Source organism: Bidens hawaiensis, unplaced genomic scaffold, assembly GCF_021521415.1.
Source record: "Bidens hawaiensis isolate Kalapana, Puna unplaced genomic scaffold, B.hawaiensis_p1.1 tig00077068_1, whole genome shotgun sequence".
In the NCBI taxonomy this organism is placed as follows: Eukaryota; Viridiplantae; Streptophyta; class Magnoliopsida; order Asterales; family Asteraceae; genus Bidens; species Bidens hawaiensis.
In genome coordinates, this window is record NW_027503285.1 from 21,627 (window position 1) to 35,741 (window position 14,115).

The window sequence follows — 14,115 nt, forward strand, 5'->3', positions numbered from 1 at the left end:
GCCGATTACCCCGAGTTTCAAAATAAGGTGGTTAAGTTTTTGCGTTTTTATAAGGAGGTTTAGGGAGTGATCAAACCTCCTCCGGACCTCCCTAACTTTTTATTAAACTATATGTCCTTCTAAAACATGCTTAAAACTCTAACCACTCTTTTCTTCAAATAATCACTGGATAATCGATTTTATTCTTTTGCCCATATTAATATTAAATCACCGATTGTGAAAATGAAATCGATAAAATGGTTTGCCGGAAAAGGGGGGGGGGGGCTGCTGTTAGACGTGATCAATAAAATACTTTTGGCTTTACTTTTATTTTCTAAAGAACAGTGAAAATTGCCATGGAAATGTAGCGCTGTGATATATGCAATTATGCAAATATATATGTGAAATGGTATAAATAGCTATGAAAATGCACTGGTGAAATGTGCAATATTAGCGAGAAATTGCTGGAGAAAGTGCCCAATCCACTAAAGACGGGTCACCATTATTGCTTGAAGTCTCCACCATTTTCGTCACCTCTAAAGGTCCGATTTTGTGTAGTGAACCCCAAGGCCAACATGACTTGTGTAACCCATTTATCTAAATGAGTAAAGCGAGTTGATACGCGAATGTGTAGTCGGGTACTTTTTTTTGTTTTAGTTCTGAACATTTTGACCCTTTACGCATGTCCAAACACTTACGTGAATTTCTGTTCAAAACTGGTTTATGTTTCGCAAACAGTGGCATAGATGAACCGTCCTCTAACTGAGATAAAAATTATAGTTTTCATATAAATATATTATACACAGAGAATGAAATTGCTACATTACATATATATGATGATGGAGGATCATTTGCTGATTGAAGATTAGTATTAAACTTAACCTACGCCCGTAGGTTGTATTATTGTTATTATGGTACATTATAACATATGTTACATATAATGGCAAATGACAATTAAGGTAGCAGGGAGTTATTAACAGCCACTAATGGTTGTCGATAAATCGCCAAAACTTATGTACTTATAATGCATGCTTAAATATGTTTAAACTTTAAGGCTGCAACGTGTGACCATTCCTTAGCCAAAACCAAAAGCCATGATTTAAGAAAGTGAACTCTCAACTTTGATGTTTAAGGAAACTAGGATCACCATTTGTTGCTGATGGAGTTCTCATGTAGCAACTATCATACTGCCGCCGTTCAAAGTTTTGTATGCATGGCAGACAGTGTAGAACAGCTTGATAGTCTACAAAGTTGAGTAATTATCAGCCCCAAATACCATCCATTATAGTCCCGGAAAAAAAGGATTGAATATTGTATGAACAAACAATAAAACTACTTGAACAAGAGAAGACAGATATTGGAGTTTCATACTAGAGATAACACGGATTTGAAAGTCTCGGCTTAACAAGGAAATATGGAAAGCGAAGATATATATAAAGACATTTTGGAAATAATGGCAAGAGTTAAATAGTGTAGTAACTTAATTATAAGCTAAAGTTACTTGATAACTTTAAGAGGATTAATTCATGACACGTTTTACGTGTTTAATTTGGAAAGTTTAAAAGATCCGACTCAGTTGCTACCATATGAGGATATCCAAGTGAACGTCAAACGCAGCTACAAAACCGAAAACTGACAAGGCTTATAAACAAGAAGAAAAAGAGGCTGGGAAACCACACCAGCAGACTGTTGTAAAGGTACAGTACAAAACTCATACCCCAAAGCAATACCGATCGATATTCCACATAACATATTCATGACAATGTCAATAACCAAATAAATGAAAAAACATTGATCACAGAATGCAAACAGCCAGTTTATGTAAAAAGAAATAGTAAAACTGAATATTATTAAAAGTTTAAAACCATCAAGAGTTTAAGATGCATACCCCTAAAATGTAACCAACCACATGTTCATAGTTTTTATAACACAATACTACCGCAAAACAAACAATTTAATCCTGCTTAAAAAACCAAGCATTCTCCCTGTCCACTTCCTCCTGCTGTTCTGGAGTAAAATCATTCTTAATGTTGAACGTCTCACGAATTTGTTCAGGCGTCTTTCCCTTGATCATGTCGGCAACTTTTTGAACAGAAAGCTCCAGTAGGCTCTCGACGCTCAGATAGTGAGCAGCCTGAATCAAAAACATAAAACATCCATATAAATAATAACACAATCATAATTAAACCTCTAAACAAGCGGAACCAAACAAAAGATTCAAGTCCGTATTTGTTCGTTAAGAAAATGACCGCGGTTCAAAACCGTAAACAATCGTTTACAAAACTAACCTCCGTAAGATCAAAAAGAACCGACTGATCCACATTCATATATTCAGCATCGAATGATTTAAGATCATCATTATCCGATGCTTCTACATGCTTCTTACAGTACTCAAGAACCTTTGAAAGTGTGTTTCCAGTGACCTGAGGAAGATCAATGATGGTACGATCAGCACCATCATTTTCGATCATCTGTTTGATCGTTTGAGACTTCAACGCCACCGCCAGATCAACCTCGAATGTATCACCATCTTAACTCCTGAGCACGATGGTCTTTGAGGACGACATCACCAGATGAATTAATTTAGTTTAGGAGGAAACCCTAATTAATCGGACACCCTAAGCTTCTTGGATGCGGTGTATTTATAGTGAAGAAGATATTGTTTAATTTGGGTCCCTTAGCTTTGTTTGATCTGTCAAGACTTGCCAAAAACTTATAAAATGTGCTATAATAAGGCCATGCATAATGGGGAAATTTAGAAAACTTATTATTGATGAATGAAGCCGTGATGGGTGCGGTATTTATAGTGAAAGTTTTGAAGATGTTTTGTGTTGGCCCAAATTTGATTTTCTTAATTTGTACTCTCCCCGTCCTATTATAAGCGTTCATGCTTGAAAAACACAAAGTTTAAGGTGGATTGAATGATTAATTTTTTTTCTTACCAAATAACAATAATGTATTTGAAAAGAGGCCCATCAATATTATTTATTAATGTTAGTTGTGTGTGTTTAAGGGTAAACTTAGAAATTGGATAATAAATTTTGAAAGTGGATATATACTTGTAATGGGACAAATAAAAAAAGAAATGTGGGCATTTATAATGAGATGGAGGGAGTATTAAACTGTCTTTACTTATTTAAAAAATTATGTTTAGCCCTTAGCTTGTATAATATTTCAAAACTAGGATATCAGGGCATTTTTATAGGGAAAAGGACCGTCCACCCTAGCTAAGGTTTTTAGTTAACAGATTATACTAGAGCCATTCTTGATAATCCTTGAAAATCTCGAAACCCGGGGTGAGAAAAAAAAACCCATAAAAATGAATGAAGAACTCATATATAATTTAAATAATTGTGACAATAATAAATGAATTGAAAGTATTGTAACAAATGATCTAATTTAAATCTTGAAGCTATCATAGTATTCTTGAATCAAAGCTGAAGACCAACTCTTTTGTGATCAGATTTAAATGGGCTAAAGATAATGACATAGTTATGATCTAAATAGGCTAGTAGTAATAAGTATATTAGAGTTTTAATTAAAAATGGGTTAAATGAGCCTAAACTAAGTCAAATGTTAAGTGGTTTTTGGGTATAGAACAAAAATTTAATTTATAAATATAACTAGTATTTAGACCCGTTGCGTTGTGGCGGGTAGTGTAAAGTTGGAAAAAAAAACTCTCCGTGTCCAAGTTATGCTCTAAATATATTCACTACTCGGCATGACAAAAAAAAACCCGCGTGTTGCACGGGTACGTGACAGAGAGAAAAAAAACCCATAAACGTTTGAAAATGTTAAAGCCAATTAAAACATAAATGAAAAGAACGTTTACAAAGGCTTTCATTAATTTTGTACAATAAACAATCCCAATTTTACATTTCAACATCTAACCATTACATTTCATTAGAACTTGCATCATGAACCAATACCGAGTGAATTAACGTCGCATCCCCGCGGCCCCGCCCCATCACGGGGTACAAGCAACTATAACTAAAACACAGTTTTAACAGAATGATCATGTATATGTAAAATGGTTACATGTAAGATTAAGATAATTGTTTCATAAGTTTTGCATAGCAGTGAAGCATTAAGCACCAACTCCCTGAGTTTACACCAATTAGGTTGACTCTGTATTCCTACTCTTCACACTAGCTGCACCAACTGCTGCATCGTTATCACACTAGATACGGGTGGTAAAGAAATTCAAAACCGTAATCCAGCAGCTGATGCTGGATCCATATCACTTGTGAACAGTAGCTAGATGCGGCAATGTATTCTGCTTCGGCTGTGGAGATGGACACAGTAACTTGCTTCTTGCATTGTCAAGAAATTAACCAATCACCCAGAAATTGGCATCCTCTTGTCGTTGACTTACTGTCTAAATTGCACCCCCCCTGATCACCATCAGTGTAAGCGTGCAACATCAAAGGAGAATCTTTGGGATACCAAAGACCCAAAAGAGGCTTTCCTTTAAGATACCAAAAGATAAGCTTGACAACAGTTATGTGGGATTATTTAGGATCTAATTAATATCTGGCACACTAACAAACATGGAACATGATGTCCGGCCTGCTTGAAGTGAGATACATCAGGAAGCCAATCATGGAATGGATTCGTATATATAAACCAATCGAACATTCAAACTTCTTCTGACCTCTACCACTCTTCAATCTCATTCTTTACACATATACTTCCCTAAATCTTATATTTTCTAAGAACACTGAATTTATCATTGTTCGATTCATTTGAAAAAGATGAGCCACTACTAGAAAACTATACATTAGTGGCCACATTAACTAGTTTGTACCCGTCTAGTGAGCAGGTAGTGTAATGTTATAATGGCAAACTATTAATTCTTTACATCTCAAACCTAAATAGTGCATGTTTAAGAAATATGACCAAATATATTTCAAAAGTATTATTTGATAAAGGAATATGGAAACTAATGTTACAATAATGACTAAATCCACTGAACCTGTTCAACTAAATTTATCAAGAAACTAAATTATTATTGTAACAACACAGTTTTTGTGATCACACTTAAAACTTATTTACAGAAGAAATAAACAAAAGACGTTTACTTTCGGATCAACCTATATTGACCCGTTTCAACCCGCACCAAATAATTCAGACGCATTACCAGCCAACTAAATATAAATTAAATATATAATGAGTTTGGTGGAGTTGGAGCTTGAGGAGAAACTGGAGGAGCTTGCAGGTTAGCATTACCAACAAAACTGTGACAAAATAAAAGTTTAATTAATATAAGATGTCACATTTTGCAATAAGTTAAAAACAATAATCGGGTTTGAGCATACCTTATATGTATGAAAAGGATGAATAACCTTTAACCGCTCAAACTGTTGTTTGAAATACCAATACGATACACATTAGCGATATAATTAAATTAGTGTTTCTAGCTAGTAATATTATAGATGCACAAAAATAAGGGAAAAAAATACTCAAAGAACTCATAGTGAATCATTGGCAAAAAAAAAACCTCAGGTCTGAACATGACCCCATTTATGTAGCTCTACGTTAGCTCTAAAACATAAAACTGCTTAATTTTTAGCCATTTTTTTCCGTAAAAATACCACTCGAACTTAATCCAGCTTATGCTCAAAAGATATGTCTGATTCTTATTTCGATTGAAGATATGCCTCTAATGATCTCGGGAAGGATCCTGCAGATATATCTTCTGACGTTTCATATGTCCCAGCCCTCTGCCAATCTGCAAATTTTCTTTCTCATCTGATAAGTGTCCAACTTCCTTTATTTGAACATGTAGCATTCATACATATTGTTGGATACGTACACAACATAATGCAACCGGTAAGCACAAAAACACAAGTTTGCAGCTATAAGCAAAAAAAAATCAACCATCTAACCATATAGCATGTGAAAGTGGCCTGAAAAGTGGCCTGAATGAATTCAGGCCTAACCTCACTTGCTCGAGTCACCACTCCTGTAACATCAAAATATAAATACATGAGATCTTCATAAACTTGTACCAGTAATTGTAAGGTGATAATAAAACAACCTTAATCAAACAACTTGGTAGCTTTCTGTGACCAATTGAATTCCTTTAGAATACTTTGGAGCAGGTCCATCTTTTATTGGGAGGATAGTCACACCTGTAAACATGTTCATCGTGTAATTAATATGTATTTTGTGTTGGTAATTAGAGATCAATTCACACAGTTGATTATTCAATTAGAACAAGATGATATACTCAAACAGATTCTTGAATAACAAATACTGAACATTCGATTGAAAATACTGAAATACGTTAATGTTAATTTGTCTGACATCATCCCTATTTATAGACTAAATAATTACATATTAACCCTACTAATTACAATAATTACAATAAGACCCCTATACTTAATATAAATATTAATAAGTTTAGTTTATATACTAATACTCCCCCTTAAACTAATCTTAGTTTAAGTGAGGTCTTCGTTTCTTCAAGATCCGGTTGCCATCACAGTAGCGTTGGTTCGTCATCTTCATCCCGGATCAAGTTTGCCTCCTGCCTTCTTTTCCAATTTGGACATTCATGCCTGAAATGCCCACGTTCATTACACTTGAAACATTTTATGCGATCCTTGTCCTCTTGGGCTTGATTTCCTTGTTTATTCTTCCAAGTCTTCCGATACTTGCCTCGACCACGTTCTTTGTTTCCTTGCTTTGAACTTTCATAACCGCAATGTTCACACTTTTGCTCCTTTACTTTCTCTTTTCTTTCTTCTTTAGTGAACAAAAGTCTGTCATGCATGTCTACCTCCTTGTTTTTCTTCTTGGTGCGTTCCTCGAAAGCCTTTAACCTTCAACAGCTTCTTGGAATGGCATTGCACCAAGATCCACAAACTGCTCGAACGCAGCAACAATCTGTATAAATTTTTCTGGCACAGAACTGAGTAGCTTTCGGACCAGTTTCTTGTCATTCATAGTATGCCCAATATTGCTCGCTTGTGATGCAATCTCACTTATTTTCCCGGCATACACATCAAGCGACTCGTCAACACCCATTTTTAGAGACTCAAAATCTGACTCGAGTGTTTCTAAGCGTGCTTCTTTAACTCTGTCAACTCCAACATGTCGAACCTTTAATGCGTCCCAAATTTCTTTGGCCGAAGTGAGATTAGCAATTTGCAATACCATGTTTTCTGGAATTGCTTGGAATAGTAATGCAATTGCAGTATTATCCTTTTTCTCATCAAATTCGCTGCCCTCTTTTGGTTCGATAGCTTCCCAAATTCCATGGACGTTAAAGATCGATCTGATCTTTATATCCCAAATGGTGTAATTTGTGGAGTTTAACGCAGGGCATTGAAAACTCATTGATGTCCCTCCTTCCTTAGAAGTCACAACTTCTTTATCCTTGGACTCGACCATTTTACGAGTTTTCTTTTTCCCAATCTTGATAACTTGACAATTACAAATTTAGAAAAATTTGTTGTCAACTTTAATCCAAACAGTTTCGGGTTATAAACAAACCAACTGTTAATCCCAGAAATAGTGAACGGGTTTTTTGAAACCAACTATTTCAACAACAACGGTACTCGGGTTTTCCGATCACAATGTATATCAAAACCAAACCGTTTTCTACCAAGAATAGTACGTGAGTTTAACAAGGCAAGCCAAAACCAACTGTTTGTCTCAACCAACAACAGTATACGGGTTTATCCGTTGCCTAAGCCGACTATTCTAAAACACTAAAAAAACAACCGTTTTTTTTAAACCGAGATGAATAGTACACGGGTTTAACAAGGCAAGCCAAAACCAACTGTTTGTCTCAACCAACAACAGTACACGGGTTTATCCGTTGCCTAAGCCGCCTATTCAAAACACTAAAAACAACCGTTTTTTTTTTCAAATCGAGAATAGTACACAGGTTTAACAAGGCAAGGCAAAACCAACTGTTTGTCTCAACCAACAACAGTACGCGGTTTTATCCGTTGCCTAAGCCAACTATTCAAAACACAAACGGTATATCGGTTTATCCAAACAAATCGACTAAGAATAGTATCTGGGTTTTCGGTTGCAAGGCAAATCAAAAACCAATTGTTCGTCTCCACTTACAACAATACACGGGTTTTCAAACAAATCAAAACAACTATTCTTAAACCTTCTGGTTCCTTTTTTCTCTTCAATTCTGATTATAACAAACAACAATCAAGCACAATCTGTAATCACAATCTTGATCAATTCCTTAACTGAAATTCGTTCAGCCCTTACTATTGCCTCCTTTTATTTTATCGAGATCCAAGACAACAAAAACAATTAGTTTCTGTCAATTAGATAATTTCTAATTGAATTGATTTCCTGATCACTTTGTTGACCGGGACAGAATCTCCTTTAATCGATCAATTCAATCATATGGGTTTTTGTAACACCCCGTAACCGCAGCGGAAACGTACACGGGATGCAACAGACACATCTGATATCAACAGCATTGCTTATAAAGAAAATACCACTACATTAATTATATCATATTACATTGTTGCTAGTTTCGTTACTGTCTAGGTGTTACACACAAAATTTACCGATAAGACATTACTATATTCATTTCAAACTATAGATCAGCAAGCCTCCAACAAGTAGCACAGATCATTAAGCACATATCAATCATTCCAACTTTGGCATACCTAGAAAACATGTAAAGAAAACGGGTCAACTACGAATAGTTGGTGAGTTTCACTAATTTAAATAAACACTGACAGATCATTTTAATAATCATTTATTAAAAATGTAATTATGCGGGGAACTATGTTTTCCCCATAACATTTCTATTAATCTTCTGGGAACTATGTTACCCCAGAACAATTATAACCTCCGGGAACTATGTTACCCCAGAACAATAATAACCTCTGGGAACTATGTTACCCCAGAACAATAATAACCCCTGGATCTGTAATATGATATCTAGTCGTTACTATATAATTCCCATAAATTAAATCCGTGTTAATCGGTACATCTGGGGACATTGTTAACCCAGTACTGTACTCGATCCGGGGACAATGTTAACCCCGTGACACTCCTAAGGACTCAGATTGTGCCATTACTTAGAGTCGGACGGTCAAAATTATCATTTTTATGTTTTCCTTGATTTGCGTGCCTAGCACGGTCATCCGTTTTTAGTTTCAAAAATGAGTTTATTCACACCCGACCCAAAAATGGTGTTTGACTGTTACTTTAGTTAAAGTGATGAAATTAGAGCTCGGTTTGGACACCCCGTTTGGCCGCGGGGCCCGTTTCCGTCATTTAGGCGCCGGAAACAGTAACATCGGGTAAAATTACCCAAATCATCCGAATTATTTTCGGATGATTTACTTTTATTTAATTTACTTAGTATTATGAAAATGGTCAATTTTTAGGTTTTTATATACCAGTCAGCTCGCTTATGCGAGTTTTGCCGGTTTACACGTTTTAAGCTTCAAAAATTTGTTTTTATGTTCTTTTTAGCACAAATAATTACCCGTTTAGTCTCGGGTCTTGAAATTTTGCACAAAACTTATTTTGACAGTAAGAAGTTTTATAAAAATTTTCCAGATTTATTTTTTATATTAACATTTATTTATCTATTTTTAAACATTATTAAAACACTAAATATGTCAAAAATACCAAAAGACTTTAGAAAAATCCCAAATTTTTCTGGGATGATCCCTGCCATCCTCATAACTCCCTGGAATTTTTCCAGAACCCAAAACTCATTTTTCAAGCCATTTTCACAAAAACCGAGCTAGAAAGCCCTAGAACTCGTTTTACCGAAAAGCCCCCTTAGACTTTTCCAACTGAGCTCAAATTTTGTGTGTGACCTTTATATGTTATAAAAAGCTTATCCTAAATTTTCAGAATTTTTCATCAAGTTAGCTATTTTTCACCATTTTTGGCCAAAACCGAGCATTAAATTCACCAAATATTCATCTTTTATCCAAAAATTACCAAAAATTCACAGATCTCATATTTTCATGTGTAGATCATCTCTGTGAAATTTCATGACCCAACTCTAAGCACGCTACAATCTGTCCAAAATCATAAACCACGCGAAAACCGAACTATCTTGTGTTTTCTAGCGTTAGATCGCAAAGATCTTGGTTTCTAGCCTTTGCTAGCCACTAGATACAACACTTACAAGCACAATAACACTATACCAAGCAAGTTACACTAACAATCAAACCATTTCTTTCATAGTGTCGGTTTTGATGTAAAAACAAAGGTTTTAACCGTAAAAAATCCGTTCTCGACTCTTTTTACTCATTTCTTGGACCAAGATCCCTTGTATAACTTGTATACATCTCTTGATCATGCAAGAGTCGGTTTCATCTCGGGTTTTCACCCGTCTTTCACATAGAAACTCATTTTACAATATTTCAACCGTAAAATTTCATTCTAAACTCTTTTAACTCATCACTTGGATCAAGATCCTTTGTATAACTTGTATACATCACTAGATCATGCGAGAATCGGTTTCAACCCGGGTTTTCACCCATTTTTACATTTGAAACTTCCTTTTCTCAAGATCATGAAGTTAGAAACAAGATTCAAGCATCAAAACATGTGTTATACCTTGTAAATCTTGGTTGGAGATCAAGAAATTGGATGAAGATGGATGAGAGTTGAGAGAATTTGGAGTTGGATGTTTAGAAAAAAAAAGAAAATGAAATGTGTAGTGTGTGTGTATAGGGCCGGCCTAATGGTGATGTGGGGGGGCCCACATCTCAAACCATGGCCACACATTTGGATTACACAATCCGGATAATGTTGTGGATAATCTGGTTCAGTTCGTTTCTCGTTTAAACTCGTAATTCGGCTTAAAACGAGCCTAAAATGGTTGTTTTTCGGGTTAAAATAAAATTTACATAAAACTGATTTAAAAAATTTAAAAACTTAAACCATGACGTTAAATGACTTAAAACATCGTATTGTCGGTCTTTGTGCATCTTTTTCGGTTTGATCGATCGTCTCTTGCTTGGTTTGATGTTTAAAGGTTTCGTTTATCGTATCGCCGTACTAATAAATCGAAATCCTTGTTCTGTGCTATAATTCACTTATCCCGAAGCATTAATACTTCGTAAACATCACTAAACATTATATACTTCGTCTATAATGTAATTCCCGATTCGTTCGGGTTTCAATAATCGTTCATTGGTTAATTGTAATTCCAATACGATTCACTATATAATCGAGTATGATTCGTTCTATGAATCATATATACTCGTATACACGTACTATAACTCATATAATCAATACTAAATGACACGTAAATAGTATATACCGGCTAGGGTATACCTGGATTTGCCGGAATCGTTACATTCTTCCCCCGTTATAAAAATTTCGTCCTCGAAATTTTACACGTCAACTACTTCCTTTTGAGGAAATAGGTGGGGGTATTTCTTCCGAAATTCATCCTTTTGTTCCCAAGTAAATTCTGGGCCTCGTTGCTAATTCCACCTAACTTTGACCAACGAGATCTTATTGTGTCTAAGTTGCTTGATCTTACCGTCCACTATTTCAATGGGCTCCTCTACGAAGTTGAGCTTATCATTTATTTGAACACCCTCTAAGGGTAACACCGATGTCTCATCCGCCAGACATCTTTTCAAATTTGACACATGGAACACGTTATGAACTGCACTTAGTTCCTCAGGCAGTTCTAATCGGTAAGCTACCGGACCGATTTTTGCAGTGATGCTGAATGGTCCAATGTATCTAGGGGCCAACTTCCCCGCCTTTCCAAATCTGACCACTCCTTTCCAGGGTGATACTTTCAAATATACCTTTTCCCCCTTCTCAAATGACAACGGTTTTCGACGGGTATCGGCATAACTCTTCTGCCGATCCCGCGCGGCTTTCAGGTTGTTCTTGATTTCAAGAATCTTGCTGGTCGTCTCCTGGACTAGATCCGATCTAATGACCTGCGAGTCACCCACTTCAGACCAGCAGAGTAGTGATCGGCACTTTCGTCCATATAATGCTTCATAAGGTGCTGCCTTTATACTGCTATGGTAACTGTTATTATAGGAAAATTCAACGAGTGGGAGATGTTGATCCCAGTTTCCCTTAAAGTCCAGTACGCAGGCACGAAGCAAATCCTCCAAAGTTTGAATGGTCCTCTCAGACTGACCATCGGTCTGAGGGTGGTAAGCTGTGCTTAGGTCAATACGTGTTCCCAATGCTTCTTGGACAGCTTGCCAAAGTTTGGAGGTGAAATGGCTATCCCTATCGGAGATGATCGAGATGGGGATGCCATGACGAGACACTATTTCATTTATATAAATTTGCGCAAGTCTCTCAGTGTTATAATTATTCCTAATCGGAATAAAATGTGCCGATTTGGTTAATCGATCCACGATTACCCAAATTGCATCATGTCCCCGGGATGTCTTAGGGAGGTGTGTCACGAAATCCATCGTGATTTGCTCCCATTTCCATTCGGGAATTTCCGGTTGTTGTAACATTCCAGAGGGTTTCTGGTGCTCCGCCTTAACTCTCGCACACGTCGTACACTTGCCGACGTATGTGGCTATATCCTTTTTCATACCTGGCCACCAGTAAAATTCTTTCACATCCTTGTACATTTTATCTGATCCCGGATGTATGAAATATTTTGATTTATGTGCTTCGTCCATGATTAATTCACGAAGGTCATGGAGGGTCGGAATCCAAATCCGATTTTTGAAATAGAGAATTTCGTCCACACGCTGTTCGAAATTCTTCTCGTTACAGAAAAGTCCCTCTTTTTCCAATTGGTCCCCTTTCAACGCCTCGCGTTGAGCGACTCGAATCAAATCCGAAAGGTTCGACTGGACTATCATTCCCAACGCTCGCACGCGTAGTGGCTTAACTCGATCTTTCCTACTCAAGGCATCGGCTACAACGTTAGCCTTGCCGGGGTGATATCGGATGTCACAGTCATAGTCACTCAGTAACTCGACCCACCTTCGTTGTCTCATATTCAGTTCTTTCTGATCGAATATGTGTTGCAAACTTTTATGATCAGTGAAGATGGTGCACTTTGTACTGTAGAGATAGTGCCTCCAGATTTTAAGTGCGAAGATGACTGCTCCCAGTTCTAGGTCATGAGTAGTGTAATTTTTCTCGTGAACTTTTAATTGTCGGGAAGCATAGGCTATAACCTTACTATTTTGCATCAATACACATCCTAACCCTCTCCGGGATGCGTCACAATACACGACAAAACCATCGTCTCCGTCGGGGAGACTTAAGATTGGCGCTTGGCATAATTTTTGTTTTAGCGTTTGAAACGCCGTTTCCTTCTCTTCACCCCATTCATACTTCCGATCCTTTTGAGTCAGGAGGGTTAAAGGTTGGGAGATGCTGGAAAAGTTCTCTATAAATCGACGATAGTATCCAGCTAAGCCTAAGAATTGGCGGATTTCCTTTGGAGATTTAGGCGCTTGCCAATTCTTAATTGCTTCAACCTTACTCGGATCAACGTGTATTCCTTGGTGGTTTATAACGTGACCGAGGAATTGCACCTCTTGTAACCAGAAGTTACACTTGGAGAATTTTGCAAATAACTTCTCCTGATCCAGGAGCTCTAAAACTAACTTTAAGTGTTGCTCGTGCTCTTCTTTACTCTTCGAGTATATCAAAATATCGTCAATAAATACAATGACGAATTTGTCGAGATAGGGTTTACAGACTCGATTCATGAGATCCATGAATACTGCTGGCGCATTTGTTAGCCCAAAAGGCATAACTAAGAACTCGTAATGGCCGTAGCGAGTCCGGAATGCAGTTTTTGGGATATCCTCCTCCTGAATTCTAACCTGATGGTATCCCGATCTAAGATCTATTTTTGAAAAGTAGCTCGCACCTTGCAGTTGGTCGAACAGATCATCGATTCGGGGGAGAGGATACCTATTTGTGATTGTCAACTTGTTCAATTCCCTGTAATCAATGCACATTCTAAGGCTCCCGTCCTTCTTTTTCACGAATAGAACAGGTGCGCCCCACGGGGAATAACTAGGACGAATAAATCCTTTATCCAACAATTCTTGCAACTGGTTGGATAATTCTTGCATCTCAGATGGTGCAAGTTGGTAAGGTGCCTTAGCAACAGGGCCAGCTTGAGGTAACAGATCGATTCTGAATTCGACCTGTCGG

The 14,115-nt window shown here is 36.9% G+C and overlaps 1 pseudogene; it reads right to left on the reverse strand.

Annotated features, from left to right (window-relative positions):
* Positions 1–1,665: 1,665 nt before the first annotated feature.
* On the reverse strand, positions 1,666–2,546 carry LOC143606769 (SKP1-like protein 1A; annotated as a pseudogene).
* Between the last annotated feature and the right edge of the window lie 11,569 nt (positions 2,547–14,115).